General features: G+C 38.8%; 1 protein-coding gene across 2 annotated transcripts in view; it reads right to left on the bottom strand.

The window, feature by feature from the left end:
• LOC106071274 (D-glucuronyl C5-epimerase B-like) overlaps positions 1–18,852 on the bottom strand; it is a 65,580-nt gene extending 46,728 nt beyond the window's left edge. Inside the window, exons 1-2 of one of the 2 annotated variants that reach the window (XM_056007581.1) lie at positions 18,452–18,852; positions 3,048–3,099 (exon numbers count right to left, since the gene is read on the bottom strand). The gene's annotated coding sequence lies outside the window, so the exon portion shown is untranslated. The remainder of the gene's footprint in view (positions 1–3,047; positions 3,100–18,451) is intronic. The other variant, XM_056007582.1, reaches the window with a different exon arrangement.
• Between the last annotated feature and the right edge of the window lie 445 nt (positions 18,853–19,297).

Genomic DNA, 19,297 nt, shown 5'->3' with positions numbered 1-19,297 from the left:
CGAGACCAATCATTAGAGTAGGCCTAACTGCAGATCTGTGGCGTGGCAACGAGCGGTCAGACGAGACCAATCATTAGAGTAGGCCTAACTGCAGATCTGTGGCGTGGCAACGAGCGGTCAGACGAGACCAATCATTAGAGTAGGCCTAAATGCAGATCTGTGGCGTGGCAACGAGCGGTCAGACGAGACCAATCATTAGAGTAGCCCTAAATGCAGATCTGTGGCGTGGCAACGAGCGGTCAGACGAGACCAATCATTAGAGTAGGCCTAAATGCAGATCTGTGGCGTGGCAACGAGCGGTCAGACGAGACCAATCATTAGAGTAGGCCTAAATGCAGATCTGTGGCGTGGCAACGAGCGGTCAGACGAGACCAATCATTAGAGTAGGCCTAAATGCAGATCTGTGGCGTGGCAACGAGCGGTCAGACGAAACCAATCATTAGAGTAGGCCTAACTGCAAATCTGTGGCGTGGCAATGAGCGGTCAGACGAGACCAATAGCTACCTGCCACGTCACAAGTCTGCACTCAAGCGAGACCCATAGCCTACCAAATCGATATGCTCTGGTGTCAGCGAGCTCGTTACACATGAAACACATGGGCTACCACACGACCAGGCTACCACACGACCAGGCTACCACACGACCAGGCTACCACACGACCAGGCTACCACACGACCAGGCTACCACACGACCAGGCTACCACACGACCAGGCTACCACACGACCAGGCTACCACACGACCAGGCTACCACACGACCAGGCTACCACACGACCAGGCTACCACACGACCAGGCTACCACACGACCAGGCTACCACACGACCAGGCTACCACACGACAAGGTAGCCATTGTATTACACGTGGAGAAAAAAAAATTGGATTGTTTGACATGTTTTGGATCCTGATTTTTGAAGATTATTATAGCCTAGTCCAAACCTCCCGCAGGATGGCAGGGTTTGGCGGAGGGTGGGGTTCGAACCCTAGACCATCGAACAACAGTCCAGAGCGCAAACCACACGCCCAGGCCGCCATATTCTGTTGTTGATATATTTCTTTAGAACGACTAGCGCCCAAGCAATCCTGACAGTAAGTGAATATGTATGTGCCTGAGACTTTCTTTCCTTCTGTCGACAGGCATCAACACGTGTATTCACTCCCATCTGGGCCGACATCAAATGTTTGAGTTTCATTTGCTAAACAAGCAATTCTTCCCGCCAAATTCACCACACGGGAATGTACAAAAACCTGCGATGAACGTAAATAAACGTAGGCTTTATGGGGTAACAGGGGGCGACAACTCTCACACTTGATCCTGTGCGTCTGGCAGGAGGAAGGGAGGGGAGGGGGGTGTGGACTGACGCGTTTCCTCGCATTGTTCTGAAAATTAATTATTCCATATCTATTATTAATTCTTTAATTTAGCGTGGCGTGTAGATAGGGCTGGTGTGGTGATAAAGTGTGTTTATAGTTAATTTGAAAGAGAAAGTGGACATTTTCCAAATGTTTCTGGAAATACAAACAAAGGAAAGAGCATCGAAGAGTGAATAACCAGAGGGGGGTGAGGAGGGGGAGAGAAAGAGTGAGAGAAGAAAATTGATAAAAGAGACAAAGAGAAAAAGAATGATTTTAAAAAAAAAGATGAAGAGATCTCTACAATTTGTTTAATACGCCAAAAAAAATGTGATATTTTTTTTTTGAAAAAGACATAATGGAGATGTACTAGTTACGAGAAGAGAAAAAAAAAAGAAAAAAAAGCCGCAAGGGGTGATAATTAGGAAATAAGTTTCATCTACGCAGGAGTTATCCTTTCCAAATATGAACCATGGTTCTCCCGGCTGTGAGCACTAGAGGTAACTCCTGATGAGAATCTACACCACACTGCCCCCCCTCCCCATTTTATTTCAACACACACACAATACAAGCGGGACTCAATTTCTACTCTCGTAAAACACAGCGGGTAGCGATAGTAAAGGGGGGGGGGGGCATAATATTTACTCAACCACATTTACGATGATGTTATTACTGCCCCGTGAAAAGGAATTATGGCCCTTGATCTGTGTTTACATAAAATACCGGTCTACGACATTTAAAAGTAGAATTCTGTACACGACTACATGAGGCTAATTAATTTGACAGTTCGGTAATATATCAACTGTTTATACATTCATAGTATCGGTTTTACTAAACATTTGATAAGCTTCTTCTTCGTTCTCATTTTACATGTCAGAGGGTTCAGATCAGTAATCCTATATCTGAGATGAACCGCGCGGTGGTTTCCAGATCAGGCAGTTCTCCGTATAGTTTGTGTTCGGACAAGCAAAATCGACTTGCGTATCGCCAAGGCCAGTGCATCCTACGTCTGACTGTCTAACAATGTTTGGAATAGATGAGGTATTACCACAAACACAAAAGTAGGGGTCTGTCGAGATGTCATCCTCCCTCTATGCCTCAGAAACGTGGACAGTAGATAGAAAACATGCACACAAGAAAAAAAAAAATCTGGATTACTTCAACATGGTCTGTCTCAGAAAAATACTGTCTGTTAAGTGGCGCTGGCAGAAGAAAAGCGTCAGAGAAAAAAATCAAGCCCAATGACACTAGCTCCAGATGGAATAACCTGCCCAGTATGCTGCCGAACATTCCGGACTCACATAGGTCTCACCAGCCACAAAACTCCAGTGCAAAGCCCTCATCTCCCTGGATGACAAAAGTATCATCATCATCAAACCACGATGGACAAACTATAGATTTATAAACATTAGAAAAGTGATGCCCAAACTACGGTCCGCGGGCCAAATCCGGCACCTGATCAGGTGAAATCCGGCCCTTCGAAACTTCTAACCACAATGTATTTTGAAGCCAAAGAGGATCTGTTCTGTTAGCACGATGACTGTACGCCCCGTGACATTATGTAGGAGATGTATTATATGTCTTCTTGATCGAAAGGTTCGGGCATCACTGACTTACTCCTCCTCCTTCCTCGCTTGAATATCTTATTGCTCCTGCACGAGATGACCTTTATAAACTATGCATCTAATTAAGTCACTCACCGCGCGCTTCGTTAATTCCAGATGACATGGGAGACCATCCTCTCCGGAGAACCTTCAAGGGGAAGCAAACAAAAAACACATTTGAATCAAATATTTAAACGTTAATCCTACCAACATAATCCAACAGAAGACTTCATTATTACAGCCCCATGTCCGAACCCATAATGGCTACAGAAGGGTGTTATGGAGTGTGTGTCTGTTTGTTTCTATGGTGACGATGGGAAGAGGTTAACGATTTGGTAGGTGGCTATGTAGTGATGCAAGGTAAGCGGCATTGTCGTCAGCTGCCTTGGTAGACCACGGACGACTTCAGATTACTAGAGTGAAAAGACGTGTATCAGTTTAAGTGTTATCTGAAAGTTGACAGTGCGAAAGTATCAACAACATTACATAAATCATTTTATGTGGTTGGGTTTATTCTCTTTTATCTTTAAAGACTGAGGTTGTAACACGAACTACCAATAAAATAGTTTTTAAATTATGTGCTTATATTATTAATAATAAGAATTTAATTTATAGAACTCCGTTAAAAAACATAAAGTATGCTTAGGTTTTTTTTTTATATTTTACAACAAGAGTGTAGGCTTTTATAAGACGTTTTGTTTTCCTCATTCCTTTGATCATAAGTACTTTAACTATTAATTATTAAAACTTAAATCTTGATTGCAATAGGAGTACGTGTATAACCAAAGTCATTTAGCAGATTTAAATAAAAAAAAAAAAAAAAAAAAATAACCGAGTCTACTTTTAGAAGACCAAACGCCTAATTTGAGGTCGATACATGTTATGGGGAATTCGAAATTTCACTAACAGTTTTAGCGTTTAAAATCCAAATGTGACAGACGAACGGACAAACAGACAGCACAATACCAATAGCGGCCTTTCCGTAAGACCTCAAACAAACGTGGAATAGAAAGTTTATACATTAGTTGACTTCCAGGTTTCCATATCCGTTCTGCGGCAAATCGTCTTTACTGTGTAGAGAGATTTAAGAAGAGTTTTAAAAGAAATATCGCTGGGCCTGTTTAGGTTAGGAAAATGTGACGTATCTATTGCTAGGCTGACATGACACTTCATGAATGGAAAAGGAAGTTACATAACTCAAGTTTTAGAGATTCAAACCCACGCTCTCAAAGGACCGAGGAGAGTCAATTGAACGCTACCAACACAATAAGTGAAACTACTGAACGAATTGACACAAATAAAACCTAAAAATATTTCCAGACCATGTTTTCAAAGTTTTCGAATCGTAATGCTTATAAATATACCAAAAACTGAATACATTTCAACTTCAACCAATGTTTCTGACACCTGGACCTGGTTTGGAACGTTGCCAGTAGTAGGTCATTGCTAGACATGTACACAAAACCCTAAGCTATTTTATAAGCACTTGCACTGAGGACGTTAGACCAGAGATCTGAGTATATAAGTGATAACTAACTGTTTACATGTGAAACTAGCTAGGAGTTCTGATGGCAAAGCTCAACATAAATAGCATGGGACTGTGCCAATGGCCAACTTGCTTGTATTGTCGGTCAATTTACTCTGTTTCATGACCGTAACTACAGATGGTTTGGTTCAGATCCAAAACGTTAAAGGCATAATTTAGTTTTATCAGGAGTCTACTTGGCTCACGTAACATTTGTGTCTCACATGGAGGTCAAGTGGACATATGACCAGTGGCTAAAAAGGGTCAGCACTTCAACCAACCGGTTTTATTATTCTTAACCCTACAAATGCTAGGCACCAATTAGAGCTGGCGGGACTCGCAGACGTCCACGATTCCATGATCAAATTCCAAGCGCCCATAAGGATTTGAATTCCAGACCTTGAATCAAGAGCGCCCTCCCTTTAATCTCGACCACTACGTTCCAATGCGCAACCAGTGTGTAAAAACTGAAAGTCTTGAGAAAAATTGGTGAACCAGTTGTAACATTTAACTATTTAGCGAAATTTTGGGGAGCCCCTTAAACGTTGTTCGCCCCACCTTGAAGACACGCCCCCCTGAGAGTGTGAAAAGGCGAAGACGGTTAATGTCCAACTGAAATAAGCTCCGGTTACACTTTCTCTATATCTTGTGTTTTTTCCGCCCTGGCATCAGTGATAAAAAAAAAATATTCCCAGCTATGTAGGTCAGATATGGGTCAAATGTTAGATTAGCTAAAAGCGGGAAGGGGCCGGAGGAACATTTCCATCCGTAGCAGCAGTGACAAATGAGTTTATGCGTACGTAGTCATTCATTCAGTCCACAAGCGAAAGTCTTGTCAAGTTATCTTCAGACTTCGAGCATTCTGTCAAGGGAGCTCATAAAATGGTAATCTTAGCCCTCCCTATGTCTTTATTGAATTATTTCACCTTTTTTTTTTTTTTTTTTCATTCTCTCTTTGGAGAGAAAACGATATCTTGGCACACAGATAAGTGGAAAAGGGAATAACAAAAAAATAGACAAAGGCTCGGCAGATCTAAAGAAAGCGTTGAGCAGTACACCTGAAAAGAATTCTTCGGTGTCCCTGGTCTATAGACTGGTGTGAAGATTAAGTAACGATAACTGATGATTTGTTTCGACTTTTTAAGTCCTTTGGTTTTAACTTTTCGAAGGGAGGCTACACACGGCTAACGTACTTTTTGTACAATAGTGGAGTTTTAATGTTACCGCTGAAAAGCATAATTATATTAATTCCACGGAGTCTGTGTGAACCAAGTAAACCAATTCTGAAATATACTGTTAATGGACTCAACCAAAAATGTATCAATTAAATAATTAGTCTACATAAATTTATGAATGCTATTTGGAGTCATAAATGAATTAAACTCCAGCAAGACATAGTCCAAGATCCTTTCATTTCATATGTTTTTCACAGCCCTACATAGGAGGGGAATCAGATTTTCCTTTACAAAATTAAACATACTGAAAGGCGCCACAATGAGATTCCATTGTCATGAATTTCCTTCCAATCGTCCATCCCATCTCAGTACACACACACACAAAATATCAAGGGCGGAAGCAATATATCTATCAGAAGCGTCTGGTCAGTAGCCATGTCATTACAGCTGTTTCATTTCACTTTGTAGACTTGGCTAGATTGGCATTGATAGCTGTTTATATTAGCTTATATGTTAGTAAACGTTATTGGTAATTCATTATTTTGTTTGGTATCTTGAACAAGGGAAATAAATCGTCCCCTTGAGGACTCTTGATCACCGAATGAACATTTTACACTCTTCTAAAAACGATCATGTAAACATTCAGAAGATACCCCCTTCTTCCCTCCCTCTTTCCCAACTGGTCCTGGCAAGTGATCGGATCATAGCGCACATAAAAAAAATTAATTAAAAAAAATAAAAGAAAGTTTATATTAAGAGTAATTCAAAGTGATTGTATCAATTAAAAAAAAAAAAAAAAGAAAGAAAAAAAAAAGGTTTATATTAAGAGTAATTCAAAGTAATAGTATCAATTAGTTTGGATCAGTCATGTAATTAAATTTGTAATAGATCTAGACTAACAGTAATAAATATGTTCGATCAGAAGAGTTTTTGACAATTGTTTTTGTTTAGTACAATTTCATGCTTTTAGCTATCTCAATGCGCTATGATTCTATCACTTGTCTGAAGAGGGAAAAAAAAAGGGGGTGGGGGAGAGAAAGGGGTATCTGTGTGAATGTTTCAGTGATCACTTTTTAAATGCATCAAAACTGTGTACGACTTGAATTCAAACTCGGGGCTCAAGTCTCCTCAAGATGACTAATTCAAATTAAACCACCAGACCTGTCAAGTTATTTCTCCCACACCCGATCTCGGATCAAGCTGAAATTATGCACAATTATTTCTTTTACCTGAAAATACAAGAATCAATTTTTTTTTAAAATGTTAACCAATTAGTTAATTAACTAAAAAACAAAAAAAAGTCCATTCCCCTTTCCGACCTTGTGGTCTATAGGGCAGATGATGTAAACGGTTAACGACGGTATCATGTGGCCAGCACAACAACCAACCGCCTTTACTTTTGCCCAACAAATGTCAGGTACCCATTAGAGCTGGGTGGACTCAAAGGCGCCCAAAAGATCCCGAAATTAAAAATTCCAGTCTTCACAAGGATTCGAGCTCGGGACCGACCGGTTCGGAAGTCAAGCGCTTTAACGCTCAGCCACCGCGCCTCCTAGTTAATTAACTATTGGTAATTATTTGAACAAGGGAAATAAATCGTACTTGACAGACGTGGTGGTATAAATTGAATGAGTCCCCCCCCCCTTTTGAGGACTCTTGATCCCCGAGTGATTTTTTTTTTACTCTTTTTATAAAGGTCATGTAAACATTCACCAAGATACCCCCTTCTTCCCTCCCTCTTTCCCAACTGGTCCTGACAAGTGATCGGATCATAGCGCATTGAGAAAGTGATAGGATCATAGCGCATTAACAAAGGTAAAATCTAAACAAAAACAATGGGTGAAAATATTCTATTCGCACACATTCTATTATTATGTCTAGGTCAATTATGTTTAAGACTATATGACATGACTGATCCAAATTAATCGATACGATTACACTTGTTTAAATTGCTCGATATCTGGGCATTTCTACATCCATCATCGACATTGAAGATCAACGCTGTAGATACACTGAAAATGCGAAATTCGCTACTACGTTTACGTAGTCATGGGAAGCACTGCACGTAGTCATGGGAAGCACTGCACGTAGTCATGGGAAGCACTATACGTAGTCATGGGAAGCACTATACGTAGTCATGGGAAGCACTGCACGTAGTCATGGGAAGCACTATACGTAATCATGGGAAGCACTATACGTAGTCATGGGAAGCACTATACGTAGTCATGGGAAGCACTGCACGTAGTCATGGGAAGCACTATACGTAGTCATGGGAAGCACTATACGTAGTCATGGGAAGCACTATACGTAGTCATGGGAAGCACTATACGTAGTCATGGGAAGCACTGCGCTCACTCTTTAACTTTGTAATCCGGCCATTGCCATTTGTACAATGTCAATAAAAAATTATGTTTATTTATTTCTATTTAAAAGAGGGTTGTACGTTATGTTTTAACAAAAATAATACACCAATAACAGTGTAGTTGTATTAGATGCCTGTGGATACAACAAACGGTATCAACACAGACGGCAGTGGCGTAGCTACTAGGATGGGGGGGGGGATCAAATTCAAAAGTTCCACCGTGGCCCCCCACTTAAAGAAGGGCCCTATAATGGATGTTTTATTTTTTTCATATTAAATATTACGCCACTGCCATGTAATTTTGCTATTCGCCTGGAGTCAAAAACGCTAGAAAGAAATGATCTAGATATAGATGCCTTTGCTGCACAGAAAGCACGACGTGAGGCGATATGAATTGAGATTTGTCACTTGTGCATTATCTCGCCAATAAACAACCGTTTTATTCATTAAAAGTGTCTGAATGATTATTTGTGTTGATTTTACTTATATACTGTATTAATAGGACTTTAGACGTGTATATATTTATTACAAACATATCGCGATTTTTTATGTCAAAATACAGGGGCCACGATAAAGGTTGAGCCCCCCCCCTGGCCCCCAAATACCTAGCTAAGCCACTGACAGACGTAAAACGGCTTGATAAATCTGCATACAATACACAATATTAATGCTATAAAACTATCTCATACAGTATATAGTATACCTCGACAAATGGCGAGACGAAACCAATGTACACGTAATACTCTTGCGATACAACGTCAATCTTACTAGTACATTGTTTAACATGCATTGTCTACCCACACGGCTCTGCTTTCAGGTTACTGTCACTAACCTATGTATTTAAATCCACTGCCAGATTACGATCTGAAAGGCTGTGACTGTATTAGTGTTTCATTCAAAGTCTATGAGATAGTGTGACAATAGAACTAATCCCTGGCGTGAACCGTGGCGCGAGAGGTGCAATCAGCGGGGCCCCCGAGGGGAAAGAAATACGTATGACTTATATGTTATAGTTATACCCTTCGATTGAAGCGAGAGGCTTACCAAACATGCAGTGAGACATACAATTGGTAGTAACGTTTTTTTTGTGTTTTTTTTTGTTTTTTAATTCAGAGGAAGGGTGGAGAGGAAGAGAGGGATAACATGAAAGAAAGAGGGAAACGAAAATTAGAGAAAAAGAAAGTATGTGTGTATGAGAGAGAGAGAGAGAGAGAGAAAGAGAGAGAGAGAGAGAGAGAGAGTTTAAACCGCTTATTAACACGGACCATTAAATTAACTGCTATACATGGGACATAACTGTTAATTATTGTTTGAAGAAACGCCTCACATAATTATTATCTCCCATGTCATTGTTTTCCTCAGAGAAACTTAAAATGATAGAGAAAAAGTGCAACAGTATAATATTTTAAAGTTATAAATTCGAAGGGCAGAAAGGACAGCTCTAGGTGTGATTAGTGTCGACATACATTAGTAAGAGCCTCCTTCGTAGTCGAATATGGGCACAATCTCGTTTCCAATAAACTCGAGGATGGCTGTAGGGTCCGGTTATCGCTTTGGAAAGCCGATTACAATCGTGGCTTCCGTGACCTCTATATCGGAGGTGTTACAAACAGGGCAGGGTTAGTTTCGGCCTATCGCTGCCACGTCTGCATGTACCGTGATGTTTGCTTTTTTTTTTTTGTGTTTTTTTTTTTTTTTGTGTTTTTTTTTTTTAAATAAATATTATTTCTAGCAATCGGCTGTCCTCGTCACCTGTTTCAGGTGAGTGACCAAGATCTATGATATTTCAAGTATGTCAGAATAGCTTTTCATCTTTTGAATATTATCTTCCGCTTCGTTTACACCTTTACATTTAGTCAAAGATGAAGCTCTTTCCACTCTGACACCGAATGACGTTAAGTAATTACACAGAGCCGCGATGTCATAAAGACATGCTTACCCCAGACAGACAGAAGGGAGGACAAAAAGTCATTGAGAACGGACAATGAAGAATAGAGGGAAGGGGGAAGGGGGGATGGTAAGGCTGCGCACAATTTCAAGGTGTTGAAAAACGAAATGGAACTATGGAGTTGGGAAAGGGGGGGGGGGAACCAATCTATTATATAAGATGCGGCCAGGTAAGAATTCTCAGGACAAGATCTGTCAACTGTGATGAAATCAGCCAACTGTAACCCAGTTGTTCACAGGTCCATCCTAACTCTACAAAGTCAGGACTATGTTAACAATGTTTCTATTTGAAAAAAAAACAAACAAAAAAAAACATTTTTTTTAAATATCAGCGTTTCTCAAACTGAGGAAAGTAAAGTGTTCTTAAAAGACTTTGTCTTGAAAAGTGAAATAAGAATTATATTTCGTTGTACAGTTGCGTTGTCTTTAAATGAGAAAAAGAGTCCTAGTAATCTTAACAAATTTCCACAAGGATCAATAAAGCAGTCTTAGTCTTAAAATAAGATTTGTTCAATAAATGTTTTATCTACTGTTGCAAGTTAACTTTTAAATCTTCTGTCCTGGAGAGTACTAGACAGCTTTTGTTTCAATATATTTAGTTTTATTCTCTTATCTTATATATTACAGACATTACTTCAAAAAAAAAAAGAAGATAATAACGTCCTACGGCGCTAAGCATTTCATGTGTCAATCTAGTCATGCGTGCTAATCTATGACTTAAACTCTGCTAAGTCGTGGGTTTTCCTGGCTGATTCAGGCAACCCATTCCATGCTCTAATGGCACTAGGGTAGAAGGAGCACTTGTACGAATTTGTTTTAGCGAATGGAAAATAAGAAATGTGCCTCTGTCTTTGTGTCTTTCTGAGTATTTCATTAGGTTATATTTTCTATTTGTAAGTTATGTTTAGTGTTTTATGTATTCTCAAGCCAATTCACACAAGTACGATTCTGTATTTCTAGCTCCTTCTTTAACCTTTAACCCGGCATTGTCACAACCTCGGCTACCTTTTGGTTCACAACAGACCTAGATATCGGAACTGACGTTGAGATATGGAAATAAGTTTCTAGATTTCAAGGACCATCAAAATAAATGAACGTTTCAATGTGAAGCAATGCGAGGGAGACTTTGATTGTAACTAGACTAAATCTAAACAAGTTTCCATATAGCATATTACTGTCATTATCATATAATGTATGAACAAAACAAGGTTACAAAGACAGTTTGTGTGGAAACACAAACTCAAAATCGGCCCACGAAGTGGTCCACCCAGGCAGGTAAAAAGGCAGGTATCAATATTTTCAGAAAGAACATCAGAATTAAATTCTATTAAAGACAAATGACAGAGAAGAATGGAGAAAGAAGGTTGACAGATCTTGTGTGGTGCCCCAGCGGTCCAGCAGACCAAAGAATAGGTTAAAGTGAATTGAAATTTAGATGTGAACATGGCCTAACTGATGTCTTATCATGAATATCTTATTGATATAACTGTTTTGTGAAGGGTCAATCTCTTATTCAAATGCCCCAAAAATATAGAAAAAAAAACATACATTTCCATAAAAAAAAATTCTTTAGTTGAGTGTTCTAGTGGTACTAGTGTACACTGTAGTTTACATGATAATATGAACGACTACTTATTAATTTTTGTTTTCAATTATGTCCAACTTATATAGATTATTATAAATAGATTATATCTCTTTAAAAAAAGTAAACATTATTTTTGGGTAAATGTAGTAGTTATGAGGACAGAACTTACATAATGTAGCAATACAATTGTAAAAAAAAAATAATTTTTAGACAAAAATCTAAAACCATTTGCATAAATGTTAAAATATGACAAATAGTCATCTCCCCTACTAAAGAGCCTCCAATGTTTGTTACTATTAATAGTAAAAGTGGTGTATTTTTATGAAAAAACTGCTTGCATAAGTGGTTAAAAAATTCGATTTTTTTTATTTTTAGAAAACAAAAAAGTAGCCGTTGCATCAGAACTTTGAATGGACTAAAATATTATGATGTCGGATATTCACTATCTTTTCTTGTTTACGAGATCTAAACGGGACAGACGGACAGAAATTTCACACAAAACTAATAGCGTCTTTTCCCCTTTCGGGGGCCGCTAAAAATGAGCGTATGAAACGTGGAAAGTTTTTTCTAAGTTGCGGTTCTAGCCATAAAATAATAAGATAGAAAACATTGTAGAAACAAATTTAAAAGTCATTGCTTTTTTTTGTTGTTGTTGTTCCTGAAAAAAAATATCCATAAATTTATTTTCAAAACTATTGCTGGCCTCAAGTCTTTTCAAGACGATCAAAATGCCGCTACAGTAATCTACAGTGAATACACGAAAGGGCAAAGACCGATAGGCAGTCGTCCCAAATCAGGCGCGGTGGCTGAGCGGTAAAGCGCTTGGCTTCCGAATCGGGGTCAGGGGTTCGAATCCTGATGAAGACGGGATTTTTATTTTAAGATCTTCGGGCGCCTCTGAGTCGTGGTGCTGGCCACGTGACACCCTCGTTAACCGTAAGCCACAGAAACCGATGACCTTTACATCCTCTGCCCTATAGACCACACGGTCAGAAAGGGGAACTTTACTTGTACTTTACCAAGCGTCCCAAACGCAGACCACAAGCACGGCGGCTTGATGATGTACAGAGGCAGATGTACAACAGCTACAAGTCCGGGCATAGAGAGGCAAAGCCCAAGATACATCAGATGGAAAGATGTGCTAGAGCAGGCCAGGCTCCTCAATTGGGCTGTAATGCCGCAGAGATGGACGGGTGAATGCACGAAAGGTAATGTGAAATCAGATCTGTTCAACGTTTGACGAGTCAACAGAAATGGTAATTAAAATGGACATTACACCTGTGTTTAACATACGTGTCATTTAGCGAAACCTGGCTAATTTACTCAAGCGAACAGAATCTCCAGAAAGCTTTTCGATCATGTTAATTAAGTTCAGAACAAGGAAACGAAATGTTTAATTTAGTTTCAGTTTTATTGTGAGTGCAATGTTTTTTTCAAGGGAAACAAAATCTTCATATAAAATATTTTAGTATAGGGCAGTATAGGCCTATCTTATCTTATATATTACAGACGTTACTTCAAAAGAGAAGATAATTACGTCCTTGGCATTTCATGTGTCAATCTAGTCATGCATGTTAATCAATGACTTAAATTCTGCTAAATCGTTGGTTTTCCTGGCTGATTCAGGCAACCCATTCCATTCACTAATGGCACCAGCGAAGAAATATAGAAATATTTAAATATAATTATATTTTTAAAATTAGCTTATTGACGATGTTACAAAGTGAAAAAAAAATTAAAACAAGACAATAAGATTATGAAGGAACCAAAGACTAATCACATTTAAAACACTAAGATCTCTCTCGCTGTTGCATACGAAATACAGGGGCTTCTGAAACAAAGACAATAGCTAATCATTTTGTGGCCATAGATAATGAATTATACAGACTGGCCAAAGAGATTATTTCAATTCACTCATTTTTACGCTATTTTATCTACCCCGATAGTGAAAAACGGAATGTTGTTGATTGTTTTTTTTTTAAGAAAACAAAATTCACTCTTCGTCTGAAAACAAAACTCGTGCTTTTCAGTTTTAAAACCCAACTGCAATGATTCCCATAGTTCAAATATTTTGCATAAACAATAAGGCGCTACAAATTTCTTAAGCATCATCCTGTTTTTCTTTTATGAATTACGGTTTAATCGCAGAAAAAAATGGCCGACATCTCGAAATTTCTTGCGATTGTTGGGTCTAGAATTTAGATCATTATATGGTATAACGCCATTCAAACACAACTCGGAACAAACAATAACTTTTTAGGTTATCCTTTAAATAAAAAAATAACAATAAAAAAGTCTAGGTTTAAATCCAGACATTTAGATGTACCAGAAAATGAATACTTTTATAAAGTTCTAGAATAGGTAGGCCTATGTGAAAAGCAAAAACAAACAGAAACAAAACAACTTTCGAATAGCCTAAACCACACTATTGATAACACATAATCCTTGTCAGGGCATAAGTGAGTCAGTGGCATTTGGATTTATGTTTTCTATAATGCATTGCATAAGTCAGTTTCTCTCACGACCTTTAGTGACACTAGTGTTGATACTGCAATTACTGTCTAGTCGTATTATTGTTATTGTCTGCATTTTTACATGTCTACAGAGCACCTGATGATTAAGAGCGTAACAAAAGAGAGAGAGAGAGAGAGAGAGAGAGAGAGAGAAAAGAGAGAGATAAAGTAGAGGCGGAAGTAGGGAGAGAAAGAGTGTGTGTGGAAAAAAGTGACAGTAGCGCCTAATTCTGTATTTAAAATTCCATGCGTAACAATGAATAGTGATACTTTTATTTAGATAACTGCACACCCATTGTGTCTGGATAGAAGTGCATTCCGGGTGGGGGGGGGGGAGGTTGAGGACAGGTTGTGTCAACATTTGGAGTCACTTCCGAGATAACAATGTAACGTAATGTCAGAGGCTCTCACACTGTCAATTAGGTTGGAGTTCTCTAGTCTGTATTGTATAGTGAATGTCAGAGGCTCTCACACTGTCAATTAGGTTGGAGTTCTCTAGTCTGTATTGTATAGTGAATGTCAGAGGCTCTCACACTGTCAATTAGGCTGGAGTTCTCTAGTCTGTCCTGTACAGTGAATGTCAGAGGCTCTCACACTGTCACTTAGGTTAGGGTTCTCTAGTCTGTGCTGTATGTTACTTAGTAGTGGCAAGCTCAAAGAGCACATGACTTTGGGTTATCGTATCTTTCCAAACAATAAACTGACAGCAGATAAGGTTCTAGATCTAGATCTACATGTTTCCAACACCTAACACTTCGACACACACAGATTGTAATCACACACACACTCACACACTTTATTGATATTCTTGAAAAGAAGTGTTATTATTTGACAACATATTGAATATCAACATTATATACTACAACAGCACTTCGTTGACAATTGGGAAAATGTTTAAATGAAGTCTATTTTCTCATCTTAGATCTATCAGTTGCCTTAACCCACCGATTACGCCCGGCATTGTGATCCCAGTTCGAGCATCTCTTATCTTTCTCTTCTCTCCCAATGTTCTAAATGTCTCAGCTAATGAGTCGGTGGCGCTTAATTTTGTATAATTAAATCAATGCTAGAAATACAGAGAGAATGAACTTAACTTCTAGGTGTGAAGTTAATCAATTCAAACGCCGCCATTTGCGATAAATCGACACTTGATTGAAAAGCTATTTTTAAACTCTGATCTAGATCTATACATAGCCCAAGGCGGAACTCGACTTTCGTAACGCATGCAATGTGTACGCATGTGAGAAATTTTCAATTCTTAAAATATTTTAATCTTAACAGTCTATTAGACCTTGACATAGACCACTCACGGATGCGCGGTGGCTGAAGCGCTTGGCTTTCGAACCGAAGGTCCCGGGTTCGAACCCTGGTGAGGACTGGGATTTTTTATTTCGGGATCTTTTGGGCGCCTCTGAGTCCACACAGCTCTAATGGGTACCTGACATTAGTTTGGGGAAAAGTAAAAGCGGTTGGTCGTTGTGCCGGCCTCATGACACCCTCGTTAACCGTAGGCCACAGAATCAGATCACTTTTACATCATTTGCCCTATAGACTCCAAGGTCTGAAAGGGGAACTTTACTTTACTTTACTATAGAACACTCACAGAAGGGTGATTGTCAAATATAGTTACAAGTTTCGGAATAGTCTGAAGATAAATTCATTATGATTCTATCAGTTTGCTGTGTCTGTTTTGTTCTCAGTGATCATAATAATAATATTTAAATATTTAAACATGCTTTAGTCTAAATCTAAATTTGGCAAGCTCTAGCCTACATCAGACGTTACAATATTTGTTTTCAAGCTAAAATTTTCTAGTAGACTTGAGATTCCACGTGACCACTGTAGCAATGTTAAACACCGTCCGCCACAGTAACTTCGCCGTCAGCAGCAGCGACCTCCTGCAAAGAACCAGCCAAACTCCTGGTTAACAAGAAATAAAGAGAAGATGGGGCTGGATTGGTCACACTTTATGCAAATCGCAACTAGCATCAAAAGGATGGCAGTGAAGTGGAACCTACAAGTCAAGAGAAAGAGGGGGGGGGGGCGTCCAAAAGCACATGGAGGGGCGGGCACCTTGAACTATGGCAACACTTCGAACAAAATGGAATACATGACCCATCAGGGTAACCATAAATAAGGTGACGGACTGTACTTAGACATAACTAAGTAGATTCAACGTTAAAAATGATTATGAACTAAATTATTGGCATAAAAATCCAGCAGATAGCCACTACACCTCGAACGCTTTAACAATTTAAACTGCAAATTGTCGGCCCTACTGATAGGGGACAGTGCAAAGTTTATCTGCGGCGACCTACTTGACAACAAAACATGACTTGATTGCGACAATCTGGTTGTGATGAAGTGATAGACCACGAATCTAGAGTGCTTGGGAAGCAGAACGTGGGGCCTGTAAGCCTACTCAATAGTAACTCAATACTACCACTGTGTTTCATGCTACATCTGCTGTGTCCAGACGTGGCGTATCACACACTCATGGTCGTAGCCTACGTGTGGAAATTAGGTACTAATACCAGTGCATGTAAGATAGACTTCCAACATTAGTTCGGAGTTTGTAACTTGACTTCTTCAACTGACGGATGTTTTATCAAGAAAATCAAAAATCTTGATCTAGAATCAATGTTTCTAGCTATTTATAATCGAGCGGCGTAGAAAAATAAAATCAACTCTGTTAAACAAATATCGTATCCATTGATAAAAAAAAAATAATAAAAAATTCGACATATATCGATAAATGCTGGAAAGGCAATGAACTGTCTTTATTTTTTTGTATAAGTTCATTTGTTAGTTCTAACATGTAGATCTAATTGTTTACGAAATATGAATTTGTACCACAAAAGATATAAAGTGCATTTTTAAAATGTAGCCTACGGAGAAATAAATTATGAATCTATTATTTTTCTTAGGTCATACTAAACTTCGGGTGTCTTGTGTGAGGGGGGGGCAACATTTTATTCTTGAACCAGGGTCCAAGAGTTTATGGGTACATACCTACGCCACAGCTTTATTCATGTCCATGTGTACTTCATAATTTAATATGCTTGCAATCCAATACAAAATAAGGGAACTAGGCTAATAATATCTAGAATTCTAGATCTAATAGATAAAAATAGTCAACCAATGAAGTTTCCCCTTACCAGACCAGAAATAGAAGTTTAATCTCAACAAAATTTGCGGGAGCATTCCTTGAATTCATTCCTTCAAAAGTTCAAGGTAGATAGACACTAGATATAGAATCTAGATTTGATAGTAAACACACTGTGTCCATTGATTGTAGATTGAGATGCCATTCATTCATCCGTACACTTCATTCATTGACTCGCTTGCCGTTTTCAAGTGCACAACCTTTACAACCACTAACTTTGTCGCTATAAATAAATATATCTAGATCTATATTAAAAAATAGGTGTGGACTTTTCTGTAAATAAAGAGTATCAGTATCTATATCTAGATGTAGATCTATATATTAAGCTAGAGCTGATAGACCCTTACAACAGGCAAACTAAACCAGTTACCTAAAGAACTAGATCTACATCTAATCTAGATATAGATCTAGATCTACATAGATTCTAGATCTAGAATCTAAACTAGAACTCTCTACTACTCTAGGGTCTCATGATTCTTAATTCCTGGACCTCATCTGTTCTAGATCGATATCTAGATCTAGATCTAGCCCAGGGCCGGGTTTAGCTATGCCATGCCCTTTTCTGGTATAATTCTATTTCTATGCAACACAAGCTGTAGCTTAGGCTTAGGGCCCCAAAGCCCCAAGAAATAGTAGCACTGAGATCAAATATATAGAATAGACTATAGACTATAAAGATCCAGGTCAAGCTAGATTAAATCTAGATCTACTATCTGCTGTACTTATAAAGCCTTTATTAAAGGGACCCATTATAAAATATAGCATAGCTCAAAATGTTTAGTGCACTTTAGGCCCGTTTCAGATCTCACAGACTCAAGTCTAAATGCTTAAAATACGGCACGATCTAGAATCTAGATCTAGATCTATATAGATGTAATCATAGTCAATTGATTGTTCCGATTTTTTTTGTCTTTTGTCAATAATAGATTATTATAGATAGATCTAGAATCTAGATTTTGATCTAGCATTTTAGATCTAGATCTATACTATTCTAGATCTATAGATTCTAGATCTAGAGAAATCGATCTAATAGATCTAGATCTAGTATTTTTTACTAACTTTTAGGCTTTAGTTAGAGACTAAGATTAGTTTAGTTTAGATCTAGACTTAGATTAAGAACTTTTAATAACTATCAGACTATAAGTTAAGTTAGTTATAGACTAGATAGGCATCTGTCGATTCTTTGTCTAAGAGATTCAAATATTGTGTACTTCAAATTAGGCCTACCTGTAAAGAAAGTTATATAAACAAATCCACAATCAGAAATCACATCGGAGATAAATCCAGCCCTCTGTGCATAGGCTACAAAACCAAATATTTACAAAGCGCGACACGGTTTATCCTGTGTCGGAAACTTCAACCCTAAACACACTTTTCTCTTGACTGTGTAACAGAGCGTGCGCGCGTGTGTGTGTGTCGCGCTCTATCTAAGAATGTGTATATGTTTTTAAAACTACTTTTCTTTATTATCTGTCTATCCTTTCAATTCACAGTCCCACGGGTTTTTTTTTTTTTTCCTTTTCTTTATGTCAGTGCAAGAATGGGGGGAAGCGTTTGTTGTGATTCGACGTACCGCTGCAAATACACACACCGAAGCCCTCGCGACTAGTTCGGCTGACTAAAAAGCTGTGAATGATCGCTGTAAAATAGAGTGAGAGAGCGAGCGAGACAGAGAGGTGGGGGGTAGGGTATGAAAAGAGAGAAAAAAATGGGAGAGGGGGTGTCGAGAGTAAAATCAAGCAAGAGTGAGAGAGGCAGAGGGCTTTTCACTTCGTCCTCTTTTTCTCTTTTCTCTATGCTACACGGGGGCGGGACAAAGCACCGACACTAGTCGACTTGAACACCGCGACGCGGCGCGCCCCTCTGTTTCAGACGAGAATCAGAGGGCGGCGATTTTTTTTTTCCCGATGGAGTGTGCAAGGGGAAAAGAAAAAGGGGGGAGAGGCGGGATGAAAGTAGTCGGGATGTTCAAGTTGGTTTCGCAGAAGGATGGTGTTGGCGCGGAGTCACAGGCCATGGTAAACGATGGATAGGGACATTCCTTACGTTTTAAAGACAGTCCAGACTTTTCGA

The sequence above is a fragment of the Biomphalaria glabrata genome, chromosome 13 (genome assembly GCF_947242115.1).
Source record: "Biomphalaria glabrata chromosome 13, xgBioGlab47.1, whole genome shotgun sequence".
In the NCBI taxonomy this organism is placed as follows: domain Eukaryota; kingdom Metazoa; phylum Mollusca; class Gastropoda; family Planorbidae; genus Biomphalaria; species Biomphalaria glabrata.
The sequence above is the reverse complement of the archived record's forward strand: the minus strand, read 5'-3'. Positions and strand labels throughout refer to the sequence as shown.